Genomic DNA, 21,276 nt, shown 5'->3' on the forward strand with positions numbered 1-21,276 from the left:
TTTAGCTAGGGTTAACTTATGAAGTTCATCCCGACTTAGGGTTTTAGTGGTTTTGGATTTGCTTAACATAGATAAATCCGTGATCTTATGAATCATCTTCTTTGTTATTAGGACGGGTTTCTCTAACCACATTTGACCATTATGCACATGGATTAAAATCTATCTTATCCATTTCATTTGAAATTTCCTTGGCAAGTGTGGGATATGGGTCAAACCTTTGGTTTCCAGATGTTTGAACTCGAGTTTGAGGGTTCCATCCATGCATAACTCGGCTAGGGAATTATCCATATCTAGTGTCCCTATTTCTTGAATAGTGCATTTGAAATGAGTACGAATGTCATTTATAAGTAGTACCTTTGGTGGAATTTGCGATTGGGCTCCATGCGGATCGAGTGATTTAGCTATGGCGAGAACAAGCTTGAAGCTAGGTGCTTTCCATTCTACTCCCTTCACAAGCATTTCAAAGCCTCTCTTTGCCTTGCTATTGCTGGTGCTTGCAAATTCCATTGTTTCTCAATGAGTGAATGATTTTGTTAAACAAATTCTTCACTGGAAAATCACTTCAAATCACTTGAACTCACTTTCGTGCTCTTGGAGATCTCTTCGCTCTATATATTCTAAATTCATGGTGAAAAATGAGATCAAATTCTACCTTTTTGATAAAAAATTTTGCCATTAATGCTCAGGTACAAAGGTAGCTAAGATGACCTAGGGTTTGTTAGATAGTCACCGACTTACTCGATAAACCTTGCAACTCGGTGAACAAACAAACTTTTCATATTCTCGACCTAGCTTGGTTAAGCCTAAAACCAACCTTGCTCAGTAGATGCACCATAGTGAACTATGTCTTACATCTAAAATACTGATTTTTCTTTTGCACTCCTTTATTCTGGAACTGCTTAGGATATTGCTTGAAGATGTAGTCCTTGATCCCCTTTTGGTGAGTCTAATTAGAAGTGGAGTCACCCACTTCTTGAGAGACATAGCCATTATTTGAATTTTCTGGCTTGGTAGATTTTGGAATCCACTGTTGTCTCATCTATTTTTGAATGTTGTCAGCTCTGGCTTTCTTTTCATCTTCAATTCTTCCTATATTCATGCAATTCTTGGATATATGACCAAGTTTGGTACATGTATAACATCTTATAGTAGTATCTTTTTTCTTAGGTGATGCCTTGCACAGTTTATTCCAATGTGTCCATATTCTCCACAATAGTGACATCTGCACAAAGTACTGTAGTCCCAACCAAATATTGCTTTGATAATCTGTTCTGCTAGATTGAATGCTTTGGATCTACATTCAAATGCCTTATGACCTTGTTTCTTGCATTTGTGACATTTGCCCTCAAACTTTGGTTTCTCTTTGCATTCATTTTCTTTGTGACCATGTTGATTGCAATTGTAGCATTTACCATTGAATTTTCCTTTACCATTGCTCCAACATCTGTTAGATGTATGACCTAACTTACCATAGTGATTGCAAGTAGGTCTTTGATTCTTTTGGGTACCCTGTTTGGAAGATTCACCTTCTTCATTGTATCCAAGGCTTGCTTTACCTTTTTGTCTATGAAAATTTTGCTCATTTTGCAGATTCAATTGATCCATATCTGCTTGAGATTTTATCATCCTTTCATTGACTTGTTTTTCAACATTTAAGTCATTTTTCAAACTTTCATTGATTTGTCTTTCAGATCTCAGATCACTTTGTAAGCTTGCATTGATTTGTCTTTCAGTGATTAAATCATTTTTCAAACTTTCATTCTCAGATCTTAGATTCATAATTTCTTCATTTGCATCAGATAGTTGCCCTACAAGATCTTCATGCTGAAGGGATTGATTATTTCTTACCTATAAGTCTTCATTTGCCTTGTTTCTCTGTTCCAAAACTTCACATAGCCTGATAGATTGGATTTCTTGTTCTCTTTTGAGCTTTCTTACTTCTTCTTGCAAAGAACCATTCTTTGCTAGGAGTTCCTTGATTGCTTCATTAGCTTCATTTGAACTGCTTGACGGTAAAAGGTCTTCAATCCTTTCTTCAATATATTGATGATCATTCATTTGTCTTGCAAGTTTCTTCTTTTTAGAGATTGAGAAAGATGCTCCTTTGCTTCATTGAGTTGAGTCATGGCCATTTCCAGATCTAGCTTTTCATTCTCAATAGATTTGTCAAGTCTGAATATCTCCATTGTCCTTGATCTTTGCTCAAGTTGTCAAACTTTATCCTGAGAACCACAAGGCTCTTATACCAATTGTTGGAAATAATCTAGACTAACAAGGTTACTGAGAGGGGACGGGTGAATCAGTAACCCTAAAAATTTAATTCAATTATGTATAATAACACATTCACCATTCATCCATCTAATCTACTATATGCATGAAAACATTTATAACACATGAACACACTAATTTGGTGACCTAGAAACCTTCCAATTAGAATGTAAAATTGGGGTGGGGATGATGTCGACAAAACTTTAATACTACAGTATAAATTTGGCCAGTTAAGGCTTACAATGATCACTTCTGATGATCTATCGTGTTAGGAGCAAGTGGGATTGTTAGATCCACCTGTTAGACGATTTACAAACATATAATGAAGTATGCACTCTGTTAGGAGATTTACAAAAGAATGCTAATTCTACCCTTTTAAAGGATTTACAAATTGGTTCACCTGTTAGGATGAAGCAGTGGATCTGGTTACAACTGATTGTTGATAAGATCCCTTGTTCTCTAATCACCTAATGTGATGGATATAGCTTTTCTGCATCAATTGTTGACCTTATTGTATTCCTCTATTCTATTGGTGATTTGCTTTTCCTCTTCTCAAAATATTGCAATATAACACCAATGATGATCAATATTTCATTATTTCAAATGATATATATCATTCCAATATTTACACTGGCAAGGTCGGCCAATCACAAGTGAACAAACATTATTGAGTCGGCCAGATAGTAGAAAACTCGGGTTTCTCAAACTGACTCGGTGACCTTCTGATACTTGGCATCCACTACAATACACTGCATTATCATGCACTTGGTAAGAGTAGAGGCACGGTCCATACTAATCATTCTAAGTATCTTGGAACTCAATAACCATTGGTGACTCAATGAATATTGTGTCACTTGGTAAAAACTAAATCCATTGATAACCTTCTTCACTTGGTAAACATTGATTCCCTCATTTACCTTGTTTACTCAGTAAACACTAATTCCTTCATTTACCTTGTTTACTCGATAAACATTGATTCCTTCATTTACCTTGTTTACATGGTAAACACTGATTTCTTTGATTGCCTTGATCACTCGATAAACACTAAGGTCTTTGTTTACCTTGATCACTCAGTAAACACTAAGTTCTACTATTGACTTGGTGAGCACTGACCGTTTGGTAAACACTACGAAGCTCAGTAACCACTAACTGCTTGGAGAACACTATTCTGCTCAGTAACCATTATGAACTCGGTAATTACTATTGAACTACCCATATCCTCAGTTTCCAAAGGAATTCTCAATATCAACTGTAGACTGAGTGATGAGCTCAGTAATCATTCAGAATCGAATAAGTGTTGTAACTAATGAAAAATATATCATAATTCCAATAGTTCCTTCATAATTTTTCCCCACCTTGACATGCATCACAAAGGTGCATACCCACATTATTTAAATGTCGAGCAAGTCCATATTGCAAGATTTCACTATCCCTTGATCCTTGAAAGATCTATGGCTGATGAGACTTTACTCCATCTGGCGAAAAAATTTCCTCAATGGCATGTCTGGCAGTACATGTCAGCAATCAGCTTTACAATGTGGCACATCGCAACATATAGTTAAAACTTCTTGACCCCACATTTCCACACATCAATAAACTACTTGCCTACATTATTTATCTCTTATGCATCTTCAAAATATGGGCATGTGTTGGCATTTAATCTTTGACAGATCAATGGTTATAAAATTGGGCAGTTTGAATACCACGTTGGCTACAGTAATGAATGAAGTACCTCCACCCATTCTAACTCATCTAACACACACCATGGAGGGCATCATTTTGAGAATGGCGGGCCCATCTTATCAGACTGTGCCACTTGTCTAATTTTCACTTCCCCACATTATTTATCTGATGAGCATCTCCTTGTTGCAGGAAAGTGTTACCCCTTGATTTAAAAGAAATCAATGGTTGATGCTTCCTGGTGATAAATGCATATTCTCTATTGGTAATTTAGCCAATGACATCACAGGAAATCTAGAACATGCACAAAAAGAACTGACAAAGCTGTAAAAGTTTTTGACAATTTATGACTCCTTTTATGGTTCACTAGAAACTTAGAAAGGTGAGGGCTACGTGTCATCAAGTCGCATGCTTGCATTATTTAAATACCTTGCATCTTGAAATTGTGGGCATGTGCTACCCGTTGATCTGAACAATATCAACGATTATAAAGACTTTGTGTCATCAGAGGTATTTTCTAATAAAATGATTAAGCAATTTGTAGACTAAGCATGGGCACGTAAGGTTAAACAAACATATAATGAATTCATGCTTGTGCAAGCCCTTCCTTATGTGAAAAGATATACCAAAAGTTATTTTTCTAAGAATATTTCTTGAAGGTTTTAAAACTAGTGCAATCTAAAGATTTGAAAAATACAAGGAACAAAACCATAACTTTCAAAATTTCAAGACTCAAATGATTTTTTAGTAAATATTTCTATAATTTTTGCATTGTGAAAAATTAGACCAACAGTAGCAACTCAACATCATTGGTTTACTGATGCTTGGCATTAACTGGATTTGGATTGCTCAGCATCCTCTATAGTTTTTGCTTTACTCAGCACCTAAATCTTTCCTGTATTACTCAGCTTCTACTATTTTCTTGAATCACTTAGCTTCTATTTACTCCATAGTGCTCAGCTCCTATTGGATCCTGAGTTACTCGACACATGTTGAATTCTATATAGCTCAGCATATGAACATCTCTGTTACGCAGCATACAAAATTTTCTAGATCACTTCAAACCTAAATGATTCTTGATTTTCTCAGAATCCACTACCTTTTTCTAATGCTCAGTACCTAAAGGATTGCTTGACACTCATAGATGAACTTAGTCAGTGTTTGCAAATGGTTTAGTCAATCCTTTCATTTTTTAGTGTCCATTCCCTATGTCTTAAAGTATGTCATTAATACATGATTTCATCATTGTCTTAGCTAATCCTTATACTTCACTACAACATCATAACTTCAACCTTTCTCTAGGTGTTCTAGTTACATCTTGTTGATTAACTCCTCCTTGTCAATCAACTAAGTGATAGTATTTGGATCGCTTAAGCAATTGGCATTCCTGTAGTTAGCAAGTTTGACATCAATGACAAAACAATGATTGAAAGCATTCTTTACCAATTCCATCATTCTTCATTCAAAGATCTTTTCAATCATTTCCAACAATCTCCTTCTTTGGCATTGATGGCAAACCAAACTGATCAATTGATAAACTTAGTTAGCACCAAAATTATATACCAAACAAAAAACGTGTTGTCATTACATATCTTCATTTTTGTATCATGTCTCCCTCTTTTTCTAATACAAAATGAATCCTTTGTTCTGCTTCTCGCTCTTGACTATTGCATCCTTGCTCTGTATTCTTGATCCTTCCTAGCTACTTTCTGATTAGTTTCTTATCTCTTTTGAATCTCCCTCTTTCATATCTCTTTTTTGGTCTACTACTAATCTCATACATTCTCATACATCTCCCTCTTACCTTTTATTGATCAGTTTCTCATAAATCTCCTTCTTTGACATAAATACCAAAGGTGTAGCATCTTCAACATGCTTGGTGTAAGCTTTGCATCTTATGTCTTTTTCCTCTATCACCATGCTTGTGACTGATCTGGAATTTGTATTCATGTTTTTTTCCTCTACATCATTCTTCTAATATTTCAATGATCTACTCTTGTTGATGTAGGGAAACTTCTCTGTTTCTTTAGACTACTTGAGTTAGGGGCTTTACCCCCAACTTGCCTCTAAGATATTCATAATTATCCTTGGGCAATGGTTTGGTAAAGATATCTGCAATTTGTTCCTTTGTGTGAATGTACTCCATCTTCACTTGTTTGTCTTCCACCAATTCTCTGACATAGTGATACTTGATTGCAATATGCTTGGTTTTTGCATGCATTATTGGATTCTTGGATATGTTTATAGCACTTGTATTATCATAATATAGTATCATAGGTTTGGTTACATCTTCTTTCATTCCTTTTATTAGATGTTTGAGCCACACAATGTTTGTGCAATTGATTGCTACTACCACATACTCTACTTTTGCAGTGGACTGAGATGTGCATGTTTATTTCTTGCTAGTACAAGTAACGAGCCTTTTACCTAAGAATAATGCTCCTCCACTTGTACTTTTCTTGTCATCAATGTTGCCTCCCCAATCTACATATGTGTATGCATTGATCTCAAACTTCTCATTCTTTTTGTAGTATAGGCCAAAATCATCAGTTCCTTTGAGATACCTCATTATCCTTTTTACTGCCATAAGATGATTTTCACTAGGATTAGCACAGAATCTAGCCACTATTTTAACTACTAATGCTATGTTTGGTCTACTATGTACAACATATTGTAGTTTTCCAATCATGGACCTATACATTATTTGATTGACCTCAGCTGATTCATCATTTTTGGATAGCTTATGTCTTGTTGCCATTAGGGTGCTCATAGGTTTGGAGGCTTCCAATCCAAACGTCTTGAGTTTCTCTTTGATGTACTTTGATTATGTCATGAATATACCATGTTTTAGTTGATGTACTTGCAATCCAACAAAGAACTTGATATCTCCAAACATAGACATCTCAAACTCATATTTCATTTTGTTAGCAAATATTTTGCAAAGTGCTTCCTTTCCTCCAAAAATTATGTCATCCACAAAGATTTCAGATACAAGGATATCCTTACCTTCTTCTAATTTGATGTACATGTTGCTATTATCATCAGTTCTTTCAAATCCTATTTGCATTAGATACTTGTGAAGTCTCTCATACCAAGCTCTAGGGGCTTGCTTTAATCCATATAGAGCCTTATGCAATTTGAATACCTTATTTTTTTTATTTTCATCAACAAATCCTCCTAGTTATACCATTTAGAAATGCAAACTTAACATCCATTTGATAGACTTTAAATCCTTTGAAGGCTACATATGCCAATAAGGTCCTTACTCCTTCCATTTTGGCAATTGGAGAAAAAGTTTGTCCATAGTCTAGTCCTTCTTCTTGTGCATACCCTTTATAGACTAGTCTTGCCTTGTTCCTTGTGATTTCACCATTCTCATCTAACTTGTTTCTAAACACCCACTTTGTTCTAATTACATTCTTGTCAATTGGTCTTGAGACTAAGGTCCATGTCTTGTTCTTTTCAATTTTTTCTATTTCTTCTTTCATAGCATTGTACCCATCATCATCTTTTATGGCTTCACTTACTATTTTTGGTTCCATTTTTCTAAGTAGACATGTCTCACTTCTGAGTCTATTCCTTGTCATTGGTCCTACCTCTTTGTTTCCAATAATTTGATCCGTAGGATGATTTCTTCTTACATACTTTGCCAATACTATTTCTTTCCTTGTTCACATGTTTTCTATTTCAGAATCTAAATCTTCATGTGTATTTTCATCAGATATTTCTTCATTTCCTTCATGTTGACAATTCTCAAAATTTAAATGAACATTCTCTATCTATAGCTCGGCTTCTGAATGTGTCTATTGCTCAATATTCATTGTTTGTGACTTGACAAATAATAGATTTTGTTGATGATTGTCATTCTGAGTTGCAACTTCACCATTATTAGGTATACCTTCATAAAAGTATACAAAGGTCTTGTATTCTTCTTCTTTCTTGGTGTTCTCAACACTTCTAACTTCTGCAAGCTCATCAAATTTCACAATTGTGATTTCTACTACTTTGCTAGTGTTAACATTCAAGAACTTATAAGCTTTGCTTCTAGTAGAATAACTAAGAGATGTGTCTTCCTCACTCTTTGCATCAAACTTTCCATTTCTAGAGACTTTATATATATATATATATATATATATATATATATATATATATATATATATATATATATATATATATATATATATATATATATATATATATATATATATATATATATATATATATATATATATATATATATATATATATATATATATATATATATATCATTTGCATCTAAATATTTTGAAATTTTTTACATTAGGAGAATGCCTATACCATAATTCAAAAGGTGTTACATTTGTAACTTTCTTGACTTGAACTCTATTGACTGTGTAGACTGCAACACTTATAGCTTCTCTCTAGTAATTGAGTGCAACATTTTTCTCCATCATTAATGTCCTAGCGCAATCAATGACTGATCTATTCCTTCTTTCTGCTATACCATTTTGAGGTGGAGTCCTAGGTGCTGATTTCCACCTTTTGATTCCTCTTTCATTGCATAATTCTTCAAATTCTCTTAATGTGAATTCACCTCCTCTATCAGATCTAAGACATTTTAGGCTCTTCCCAGTCTCTTTCTCAACTCTGGCCAAGTACCATTTAAACATTTGGAATGCATCTGATTTTTGTTTTAGGAACATGACTGTCATCATCCTTGAATAGTCATCCACAAATAGCATTATGTATTTGTCACCTTTGTAGCTTTGCAGTTCAATAGGACCACACAAGTTAGTATGAACTAGCTCTAATACTTCATTAGAAGTATAGGCCTTGCTTTTGAAATTTGACTTGGTCATCTTCCCTAGTTGGTATTGTTTGCAAATGGTGTTATCAGGCTTCTTCAACTTTGGTAGACCTCTGACTTCCTTCATTTTGTTAATTCTTATTAGATTGTCAAAATTTACATGACATAGTCTCTTGTGCCATAACCATACATCATCATTTTGAACAATGAGATAAGAAGTATCTTCCATGTCTAGGTAGAAAAAATTACTCCTAGTCTAGTCACTTTTTCCTATTAGACTTCCTTGAGAATCATAGATCTTAGCAACTCCATTTTCAAATTCAACCTTACATCCTATGTTGCCTAACTGTGAGACACTTAACAAGTTATAATTTAGGCTTTCAACATAGTATGCATTGTCACATGATATCTTTTTAGTAAGCTTGATACTACCTTTCCCTTTGATCTGACATGGTGCATTATTACCCAATCTAACACTATTTCCTTCATATTGAATAAAGGTAATGAACTTACTTTTATCTCATTTCATGTGATGAGAGCATCCACTATCTATGATCCATTTGTTATTCATGTTCATGTAGGTTACTAGGGTAGTTGCTTCATCTTCATCTAATTCATCTTTCATAGCCACATAGACTACTTCATCATCATTCTTGCCAGAGTCTTCTTCAAAAATGTAGAATCTTTTGCCTTTACCTCTTTAGTCCCTATCGTCCTCTTTCTTGTTCTTGAGGTTGCCTCCATCCTTGTAATTTTTCTTTTGTGTGCATCTGGCTACAATGTGACCAACTTCATTATAATTAAAAATTATGATTGGCAGCTTACATTTGAATTTGCCTCTTCCTCTGTGAAATCTTCTTGCTAGTAATGCCTCCAATTGGTCTATGTCATCTTCATTAGTGCTGATGTCACTAGATACATACTTTCCTTTTCCACTCTTTTTCTTTGTTTGCACCTCCTCATTGTCTTTTATTGTCATCTTGGCTTTGAATGTAGATTCAAAGTTTTCTAGCTTGTAGTTGTCAAAGTTGGATAGCTCAAAGACAGTGAGTCTTCCAATTATTCCTTCAAATGACAATGTGTTTCCTGGTACACACCTTAGCTCTTGGATGGCTGATACTCCTATAGCATAGATAGGAAGCAAAGTTCTCAATTATTTGCTACATACTATTTCTTCTTATAAATGTCCTTCTAGGCTTCTTGTGGCACTTACCACTTCTTTCATTCTTGCATTGTATTGAGTAGCATTCTCTCCTTCTTCCATTTTCATGTCATCAAATTTTCCTCTTAGGCTCTCTCTTTTGGCTCTCTTGACATTATCATCTCCTCCATAGATTTTTGGATAATGTTTTCCAGATCTGATGTGCAGTACCACATTCTTTGATGTCATCATACTCAGCATAGCTTAATGCTGAAGCAATCTCTAACATCGCTTGATTTTTCTCCTTCTTCTTGTTCATTTCTTTTGCAGTGAGGGGTCCTGCAAGGTCTACATGATCAGCTATAATTGAGGTTTGTGCATAGTCACCTATTGATCCAAGGTGCAACTTCATCAGACTTTTCCATGCAAGAAAGTTGTCTTTGTTTAGCTTGGGAACTTCTCTCTTGGACATCTTGATCTTCCTATTGCTAGTACCTTGAAACAAATCAGCAGTGGTCTTTGATACCAATTTTTAGAATTCTTTTAAAATAACTGAGAGCGGGGGTGAATCAATTATTCAAGGTCCAATAATGTCGAATACAATTTTTTTAATAAAATGAGAGTGAATCATAAGTACTAGCCTTTTTACTTTCTTGTCAAATCCTTAATGGTATATAATTGAATTTATCATGCATGTAATTAAACATTAAACAATCATGAAAATTAAACATGCATCACCTCATAACACAAAGTATCTTGGTGACCCAAAAATCCTCTAGGAATAAGAACGTAAAACTCAAGTGGGGATGACACCCACAAAATTACTATGCAATTGATTTCAACCACTTCTAATGGTTTTCCCTATTAAAGGCCTGCCCTGTTAAAGGCTTTACACATTATCAAATGTGACCCTATTAAAGGATTTCTAGACCCTATTAGGAGTGTGCCCTATTAGAGGACCTAATAATATTCAACTTAGAATGCCACCTTGTTAAAGGATTTACATAAAGCTGTTAGGCCCACCCAAGTCCATGGGATTTACAGTCACCTTCTCAAAAGAATATTTTATCCCTCTCTAAGGATCTCCTATCCTTCTCCTGAGGATCTCTTATCCTTCTTCTGGGGATCTTCTATCCTTTTCTTGAGGCTTATCCACCTAGTTGTTAAGCTAACCTAGCAATGTAGGATTTTAATGTCTAATACAATGGTAAGAAAGTATTAGAAAGGTTTTGACCTGATAAAGATTGCAACTCTAACCTTGCAGATTTTAGATCACTCTTCAATTCTTTTCCTTGCTTGGCTTTTCTTCCTTGTAGTGCTAACATCTTGTTCACCCTTCAAGATATATCTCCTTGAGTTCTTCCACTTGTTATGCCAATGCACTTTATGGTCACTTGATCAACTTAGAGTCTTGATGCTCTGTGCTTACTCCTCACTGTGTCCTCTTCTTGACATTTCACACTAACCTTCTCTTGGCTTCTTCACATGACCACACTTATGACCAACTCACTCACTCTCTTAATCTCTAACTTGTAACTCCTTATAAAGAAGTTTTTTTCTTCATTTTCTACTCAAGTCTTCCCACTTATCAATTTGAATTGATTTTCAAAATTATTTTCCCTCCAAATTGTTTCTTCTAGAAAATTCTTTAGTATTTGCCTTGAATTAGTTTGCATGGTTTACATAAAATTCTATGACATCTATTCATCATCCTTATCATCCAATTGATTCAAAAAATTCAATGTAACAAACTTATTGTTATTGATCTATCAATTCTTTTGACTTAACAAATAATGCAACAACTTGGCATCATTGGTTTATTGATGCTTAACATTAACTAGGTCTAGATTGCTCAACATCCTCTGTAGTTTCTACTTTACTCAGAACCTAAAGCTTTCCTCTATTGCTCGACTTCTACTATTTTCTTGAATCACTTGGCTTCTATTTACTCTGTAGTGAATGGTTCCTATTGGATCCAGAGTTACTCAACACATGTTGAATTTTGTATAGCTCAGCATATGAACATCTCTGTTACTCGGTATATGCAATTTTCTAGATCACCTAGTACCTAAATGATTCTTTATTTTCTTTGCATCCACTAGTTTTTTCTAATGCTCGGCACCTAAAGGATTTCTCGGCACTCACAGATGAACTTAGTTAGTGTTTGCAAATGGTTTAGTCAATCCTTGCATTTTGTAGTGTCCATTCCCTATGTCTTAAAGTATGTCATTAATACATTATTTCATCATTGTCTTAGCTAATCCTTATACTTCATTACAACATCATAACTTCAACCTTTCTCTAGGTGTTCTAGTTACATCTTGTTGATTAACTCCTCCTTGTCAATTAACTAAGTGATAGTATTTGGATCACTTAAGCAATTGTCATTCCTGTAGTTAGCAAGTTTGACATCAATGAAAAAATAATGATTGAAAGCATTCTTTACCAATTCTATCATTCTTCATTCAAAGATCTTTTCAATTATTTCCAACATGTACTATTGAACAATAATGAACTTGGTTGGCACCAATAAAGAGAGGCCTTTACAAAAGCAACACTAGTTGTATATTCATATTTATTAACAATGTTTTTGTAAAACCTCTATAGATTCTTGCTAACTAACTTGACCTACCATCCTAGTGGAATGAGGGATTTTCTAACCAATAGAAAGCTTGATCATTGATCAGAGTGACATGCTTGTACAAATAGATTTTGAAAGCATTCACCAAGAGGTGGGCAATTCAAAGGCATTACTTTCTCCCACAGAAACAGCATAGGTGTGGAGGATATTTTGAATATGTTTTATGGGATTCCTTTACTCATAAATATTTCTTTCTAATGGTTAGAAGAATCCTCCAAAGTTAATTCTGTCAAGGAATTCCTCAAAGAATCCATAGCAACTAGTGAAGCCACTGAACACGATTTAACACTCTTTAAACCATTAGAAGTATGTTGGCATTCACTTTATAGATAATGATTTTTCTTTTTTGGATTTAACATCCACATCCATGTACTACTCAATGAATGGTCCATGTATGCTTTTTCCCACCTAATACAGCTACCTTGAAAACTCAGAAAGATGGAGATGATGTCAAGTTACTCCAAAAATAAGATAAATGTATGGAAATAATACTCATCTTTGTATTGTCTCTATACTATTAGAAATCCTAATTGATAAAATAAGATTATTCAACTTCATACATCTTACTAAATAGGGACTATTATAGTTGTCTTACAACACATGCTAATATCATGAAATAATAAAACAACACATAAATACTTGATTCTAAAAATCAACAAAGACATACAACCTTAATATTCATCTTTCAAATGACAAATTTCATGAGATGAAACTTATTACTAATAGGGAGAGGATATATAAGCATGAGGTCTAATAGATGAGATGTTAGTCAGCTTATTAGGGTCCCACACTTAGCCACATCATCCCTAGTATGTGTTAGTGACCCACAAGTAATATAAATATAATCTAGATTCAAAATTATATAAAGCCAAAAAATGAATAACTTTGCATAAATATTAGTTTTTAATACATGTGTACAAAAAACCATTCAATTTCTTTCACTCCAAACAATCAACCTATCCACATTACTAACATGTTCTAAAGAACTCTTTATTAGGCCATTCAATACAAAAACCCAAAATATGTCAACCCAAACTATAAACATATTCAATCCAATACAACAATCTATCTACATGTAAATAAGGCTCATCATCTCAACTAAAAATAAGACATTTTCATGTAGAAGTTCATTAACCCAAAATAATTTGACAATTGGTTGTTTAATCCAAGTACTAAAACCATTAGTGCCTACTAAGACATAACCAACTTAAAACATTTGGAATGACCCTATCTCATCATTCTAACCACACTATTTCTTCATTTTACCTCAAGTTCACATCTTGTGGTCACTTCAATATTAAACCACATGCATTAACAAATAAAATTGGATAAGGTCAAAAATGAACATGAAAAGGGAATTCAATTATGAAATTAAAGCAATAATTAATGAATTCTTACAAGTAAATCTAGAAATGCAAAATTCAAATTGATATATAAGCATACCAAAAGTAAAGATGCAACAAAAAGCTTCAAATGTACAATTAGACATGAAAAAATGTGTTCGTCCAATTCAAGTCATTTGACACCCATTAAAGGTAGATTAGCCCTCAAACAAGATTATTCTTATCTATTGAGCTAGTTAAAACTTTAGTGACAAATTTAAATGATGATAAATTGTTTAGAAAACAAAACTAAATTTGTTATTAAAATTTTGAATAACCTTGAGAGTAGCTTTAAAGAAATAATATAAAATATTGACCACATGTGACATTGAGATCAAAGAACATGAAGTGCATTATTGGAACCTTCAAATCATGTTGAAATTTTTGATTGAACATCACAACCCTGCATGAAAGTAGAGGCAAGGAGTGATCCATTGATTCAAGTGCTCAAATGAATGTACTCTCAGGCTTACACAAGATGAATATACTAAAAGTATATTGGAAGCTTTCAAACTAGTGAAACCCATAAATGTATATGATGCCCAACTCTTCAACCTTTTTCAATCAGTTAGTCCTTGTTGGTGAAAGGAAGCCACTTAATGGAATTTGGGTGTTTATTAAAAGTCATGGAATAATCTCCTATACATAGATTTAATAGTTCTTATTAGCACTTTTGTTGCACATGCAATAAATGGTGGAGACTAGATTTGGAATGGGATTTGAGCATTTTGCAAAACACAAATAAGGGCATAAGAATTATTTTGATTAATTTCTTTAAAGAAATATGATTTTGTGCACCGTCATAGCCATAGACATTTACAAAAAATAGGTCAATGTGAGGCATGTGGAAAATGGAGGAAGCATTGGTTGAGGGAATCAAACAAGTCAGGATGCCCTAATTGATCTCTACAAATGTATTTTTGTGATCTAGTGGAAAAAAAACTTATGCAATCTCTATGAATGGTTACTTGTGTATTTGGGTGAAAAGAAATATTGTGATAGTTGAATGAACACACTAACCTAAAATTTCTCCTATGCACCTAGACCACATCCAAATTACCTCTTTTGGTGAAAGAAGAAAGTGATGCCACCTTTTTTTTCATTTTTTGTTTATGAATCTAATTTTATCAAAATTTTGAACAAATTGGGAAACCCTAATTTGGTCAAAATTTTGACCAACTCAAGCATAAAAAAAAAAAAAAATGTATTCAGTAAGCCAATTAAGGGCTTGGTCAAAATAAAAGGTTGAAATTTGACCCATAATTTACTAGTGTTTGTGTGCCCTTGAGGTAGAATCGACCATTAGGATTCCTTTCCTAGGATCATTTTATAGTTTGACTACTCATATGTGGATCATTCATTATCTTTCTATATAGTGGGAGTGGCAGGCTGACTAGGTAGGGAGGTAGTGGCTTCTTACCATTTGCCCCCCCCCCCCTTAGATTATTAGTTGTTAGGTGTTCATGGATGTAGTTATATAATTATCATTCTTATTCCTATATTGGAGACTTCTATTGAGTTGACATATATGTGTTATCATGTATCTTATATTTTGATGTGTTTGTATTTATTCTCACATACCTTGTGACATGTACATTGGATATTGTTGATTAGATATATTTTATTGCATTAGTTATATTTTCATATGAGATAATGTATCTACTATTACTTTATGATTAGAAATATTATACTTGAGACTTAAACTAATTAATAAAACTTCTTAAATGTGACTCAACATGAAGGAATCCTTGAGGAATGAAATCTATATGATATTTTCTTATATGTACTTAATGTGTATGTGTGTATTGCTTCTATATTGTTTTTTATTAGAAAAATAAGTTCTACAAGGATCCTGAAACCAAAAAGTTAATACATATCAAAAGGCTGATAATAAGCAACAAAAGCCCAACCACAATCCATACATATCAAAAGGTAAATAATAAGTACAAAAGCCTAGCCATAGCACTATGGCCAACCAAAAGGCCAGAACAAAAAATAAGAAAAAAGCCAGAAAACCAAAAACTATAGAAACCAAATAGACCAAAAGATAGGAAATGAAAAACCTTTGTTACTCCTCTGTCTTTCTTTCCAGCTCCTACATCATTTTCGCTACTTCATTAGTCCTTTGGATCTCCTCAGCAATATGCTCCTACTTCTTCTAACTTGTCTGATCCAAGTTGTCAAAGGTAATGTTCGTAGTGATGTCCTCATCCATCCTATCTTTGGCTCTATCCTTTTCCTCATTATCCTCTAGGAAGCCCTAGCTTTCAACTTTCTAGCAAGAGAAGAGATATTTTCATTAAGAAAAGTCAAAATTGAAATCATTTGGTTTGCCAAATTATTATTATAATTTTCTAGATTTTGAATTCTTTTTTCTACCAATCTGAGGCCATTCCCCTAATCTATCAAATTTCCATGTTCTAACTTCTTCCCTTGGTTTTCCAATTGATTCACTCTTTCTTTGACCTCCTCCAATTCATGGTAGAGCCATTTAATTGACCTAAAATTGTCTATAATACTATTTTTAGCATTATTTATCAAATTCATGACAATTTCCCTTGCATTATTAGTAATAGTTGTTAGATTAAATAATTATTATTTATGCTTTACTTAAATTTACTTAGGTTAATGCATTTATTTATTAGTTTTAGTTTTGGATTTTTTGACAACATGGGAGTTTGTTCCCATCTAAGTCATACTTATCTTCTCACCTTGATCAAGGATATCCCAACTTTTGTGGATGTATGCTTAGTTGTCAACCTTATCTCTTAGAGCATTTTGGCTTGTTCTACAAGCTTCCTAGAGGCCTTTATAAATAGGCTCTCCTATTGTAATTTCATATATTTTTTTATCAATATTGTACAGCAACTTCATTTTCACATTCTTGCAATATCTTCTCTCTCAATCCATTTAGTTTCTCCAAACTCCACCCTTCCTTCTTTGGTTTCTCTTTAGTAGGTTATTTGTATGCAGGTGATCTTGGCATAGTGTGAAGTTTTTTTTCATCAACTTCTACAATAGCCACCAATGTCAAATCAATGAGTTCCTCCATCTGGAGTTTTCCCTCTTTACCTTCAAGGATTTGAGGGTTCATGGTTTCTCTCACTATTCCCATTCTTTATGTTCTGACATTGAAATTTTCCTAGGCAAAGAGCCTATCCTTTATAACTACCTCTCCACTCTCATCCTCTATCTTCTCCTTGTCATGTTCCTAAGGAGGGGAAATTAGAGAAAGATGAATGGCTATGATCTCCAGCCTAGGATCCGTTTTCCCCACTAGGGGCACATCCTCCTCCTTAGACCTCCTCTATTCTTAGCTATCGGCTCCTCCCTCTTAACATCCTCCTTCTCCTTATTCTCTTCACCAGTATCCATCTCATCCCCTTCCTCATTATACTCCTCATCTCCTTGTCCAGCAATTTTAAACCCAATCCCCCTAGGACTTTTCCTGCATGGGGTTTTAGTTGAAAAAGGTGATTTCTTCTCAAAAGCCTTAACCTTCTTTCCAGACAAAGGGTTTGCATCTTCATCCTCCAAAATTATACTCTAAACATCATCTGTGTTAGATGAGAAGTTTCAACTCCCCATCCCCTCAGATGCAACAACTTCTTGGGTGGGGGTTTAACTTTGAGATTGAGCCTTGAAATGCTCATAAACCATAAGTAGAAAACCCTCATGCAAGGCTAGATTTGAAGTAGGTTTTTTCTTGCGGATAGAAATATTTTTATGCATAGAAGTATATAAATAGAAAGTAAAAGAGACCTTAATCCCATAACAAAAATGATTGAGCAGAACAAAATGCTTTGTCCTAACTCTATCAAATCTCATGTCTAAAGATATATACTCAATAATAGCCCTCAAAGAATACCTCCATAGTTTCTTTATTAAATCCATCTCATAGTATGTTTTTCTCTTGACCAGTTCCTTCTTTTCTTCTGTATTTTTTGCAGAATCTTTTACAGCATTTGTAGACACCTTCTTATCTCTATAAAACTTCAATCGTTCATCCAAAATTTTAGTTGTATGAGCAATGATGTCCATAGTCACCTGATACAAAACCCCATCAATTTTAACCCTTCCATCTTTCCATGAATTTACCATAAGGCCAATAATTGTCAGGTCACAACCATGGAGCTTGGCTATATAATTGGCAATTCCTCCCTTTTCTAACTTCTCCCACACTTTAGTTCTTTTCTTCCATTTTTTGGCCTTGCCTACTCGTTCTTTTCAGTTTCTTTTGCCCACCATCTCTATAATCTCAGCACTAACTATTCTCATAAACTCCTTCCTCTAAAACCCTTTCTCAACCCTCTAATACTTTGATGAAAACCACTTTGATTTTTGTGGCTTTGTCTTTCAATACCACTAAAATGGTATATACAAAAATTGACCCATAAAATGTGTTGATTTGACACTGATAACATCATTTGCCTGTTCTATTAGTATTTACCATGGTTACATTTCCTTACACCCATATTCACATTCATATCCATAATTACCTTTTGATGTCCCCCATACCTCCTTGGATTTTTTCCACTTCAATTATGCTTTTTGTACCTACTAGAACATTCCCACTAGTATTCTAAATCATCACCATGTCACTCTTTACTACCTCATTGGCTAACCAATCAGCCACCAAAACCACTTTAGCAAAAATATCATAACTTTGATATTGTTTAAACTTTTAAAAAAATGTTCCGTAAACATTATAACATAGTAAGTTAATTTCTCTTGGGTTTTCAAGTGAGGTGTTACATGGTATCTCATTGTATCTCACTAGATACTTTCTCCATCACTCTATTGTCATATGTCCTCTCTACTCTTTGCATCAACTTCTCATGACAATAAATGTTAGAATAATTAACTTTCAACATAATTTTGACCATCTAATAAAGAATTGAAGAATTTTCATCCAAATCATCATCAATAATAGTATCAAGAAAGTTATCTTTGATATTAGACAGTACTTTCCTCTTTTGATGTTCTCCTCTCAACTTGACCTGCTTAGCCTTCCTTGCAAATAGTTCACTTAATACCATCATCTTCCCCTCACTCAAGTTAGATTTATACCAATATAGAATAACCATTCCTTCATCTAGAATGCAAGTTTTACCTCTTATAGCTTGAGGTGAATTTTTCAGCTTCTTCTTTAGTTTCTTACTCTTGGAATCTAGTGTACTAGAGCTTGGCATAGTCAGTTGCAAGCCTTGAGTTTGAACTTCAAAATAAAACTTCTATGACGTAGTAGTCACCTCTTCTTTCTTTGATTCATATCCTAACTCCTTCTCTTATGTACTCACATATGTACCCATATATTGTACAAACTCATCTTATTTGTTCTCTCCTTTATCAGTTTGAAGCTCACTAGTGGAGGTCAGCTATCATGCCTCCTTCATTCCCTCAATCTGAGCTCTTGAGGTACTTGGTCTTACACCTAAAGTAGACTAATCTACTTGATCATCATTTCTTTTATCTTTTTTCTTATTTCCATATTTTCTCTTAGTTGCTTCATTTTTCTGTGTCGACACTTGTGTGATTTATCATATATTGATTGACACACTCTACTTCTCAACATCACCAACTTGTACATTACCTTGGCTAGCAATTGGACTTAATGTAGTAATAGGAATATATGAATGTTCAACTAGTTAATTAGTCACTTGTGTATCAATATTTGGGTAATTATTTACTTTCACTAACACATGATTAGAGTCCATCAACTTCTCATGAGTTGGCAACTGTATAGACTCTCTCTGAACTAGACCTACACAATTTTGCACTAGATTAGTCATGACATCTTTATTTCTAACAAGACTAGTTTCATGCTTATTATCAATAATCATATTCTTTATATGTCCTCCACTTAGCTACACAAAATTTTTTGAATGTATCAACAAAGTTATCTTGGCCATCATCAATGTCTTTGGTGTTTTCTAGTTCCACATTTACATGTTCATCCTTTTCTTCCTTATTATTTTGTTCATCATTAGACATCCGACCATAAATCTTTTTCTAGATTAATATTTTTTCCTCAAAAATGTTTTTTATTTTATTTTTTAGAATCAAGAATGCTCTCCTCTTAGGTACAAACCTATTAGTATAGTCTCTTAAAGCTAAAAAAATATGACACTTATCGAATTATTACATAACCAAAGCCAATGTTGCTTCTCTTATTTATCTTTCAATGGTTAATGCAAATCTCTAATTTCCATCAATCTTTTTGTACAATTCCTCAGGAATCATTTTTCCTAACTCTATAGGTGTATATGTAAAATTTACCATCATATCAATTCCTTTTATACTTTTTCCTTATCCTACTTACTCAATATATCATGTTTTATATAATAAAAACCATATAATCCTACAATACTCCTAATATTTTCACATACCTCATCAATGTTTTGGAGATTTTTGTGTGTATCCACTCAGACTGAACTTAATTCATCTAGCTCAGTCATTTCTACTTTATCTTCCTCATCATCCTTATTGATTACCATCATTCTCCTTAGTTTCTTCCTAGGTTTACATAGCTTAGCTTCCTCAATGATTTTCTTTCTCTTTAACAAGATCTTCACTTAAGCATGCTTGATTATCTTCACAAAACCTTTCTTTTGACAGTTAAAATAGGGGTTGCCCTTGTTATTTTTCTTGTAATCCTTGGTGGTGTAGTTGTAGGTTTTGTTACAACTTTCTTAAGGATTTTCTTCACATTAGGCTTAGCAACAATAATTTTCTTGCCCCTTTTAGCTTGTATCTCAGCAACCACTATCTCCTTTCCTTTTTCTTCCGTGTTTTATTCTTCATCATCATCACTACTTGTTCTATCCTCTCCTTTTACTTTTGTAATCTACAAAGGCATTGCTTACTTGCCTCCTTCCCCTGGAACATTCTTTAAATTGTCAATCATATCTTTCCTCTTGTTATTCAACTTAGGTGCATTAATTTGAACAACAATGTTTAATTTTGTTGTCTCATACCTATCGAATGACTCAACATTCTTATCAACTTCCTCTTCCAATAGAGTTGTGATATTTGTAGGTACTCCATCATTATTAACCTCATAAGGAAAAAGTCCCAACAATGCAATCCTAGATATAAATACTTGTGCATAGGTAAAATTAGTGTCTAAAAAGCATCATCATAGTATTTGTCTAATAGGGATTGTGTATACTAGACCTAGTCTTCATTTTCCTCTTCAAATATTCAAAATAACGATCCATAACAGTTTCAAAATTATCACACATAAAACCAATAAAATCATTAATCTGCTGGGTAACTAGCTTTTTCTTATCCTATATAACATCATCAATGGTGGGAAACATATTTTTACAGTAAAATAAAATCCAACAATCAAAGAACCAATTTTTCATATTGTTCT

At 33.7% G+C, this 21,276-nt stretch overlaps 1 pseudogene; it reads right to left on the reverse strand.

Moving 5' to 3' along the window:
• Positions 1–17,939, reverse strand: part of LOC149531892 (uncharacterized) — a 161,571-nt pseudogene extending 143,632 nt beyond the window's left edge.
• Between the last annotated feature and the right edge of the window lie 3,337 nt (positions 17,940–21,276).

The sequence above is a fragment of the Cupressus sempervirens genome, chromosome 11 (assembly GCF_028749045.1).
Source record: "Cupressus sempervirens isolate cs-2001-9-10 chromosome 11, ASM2874904v1, whole genome shotgun sequence".
Classification (NCBI taxonomy): Eukaryota; Viridiplantae; Streptophyta; class Pinopsida; order Cupressales; family Cupressaceae; genus Cupressus; species Cupressus sempervirens.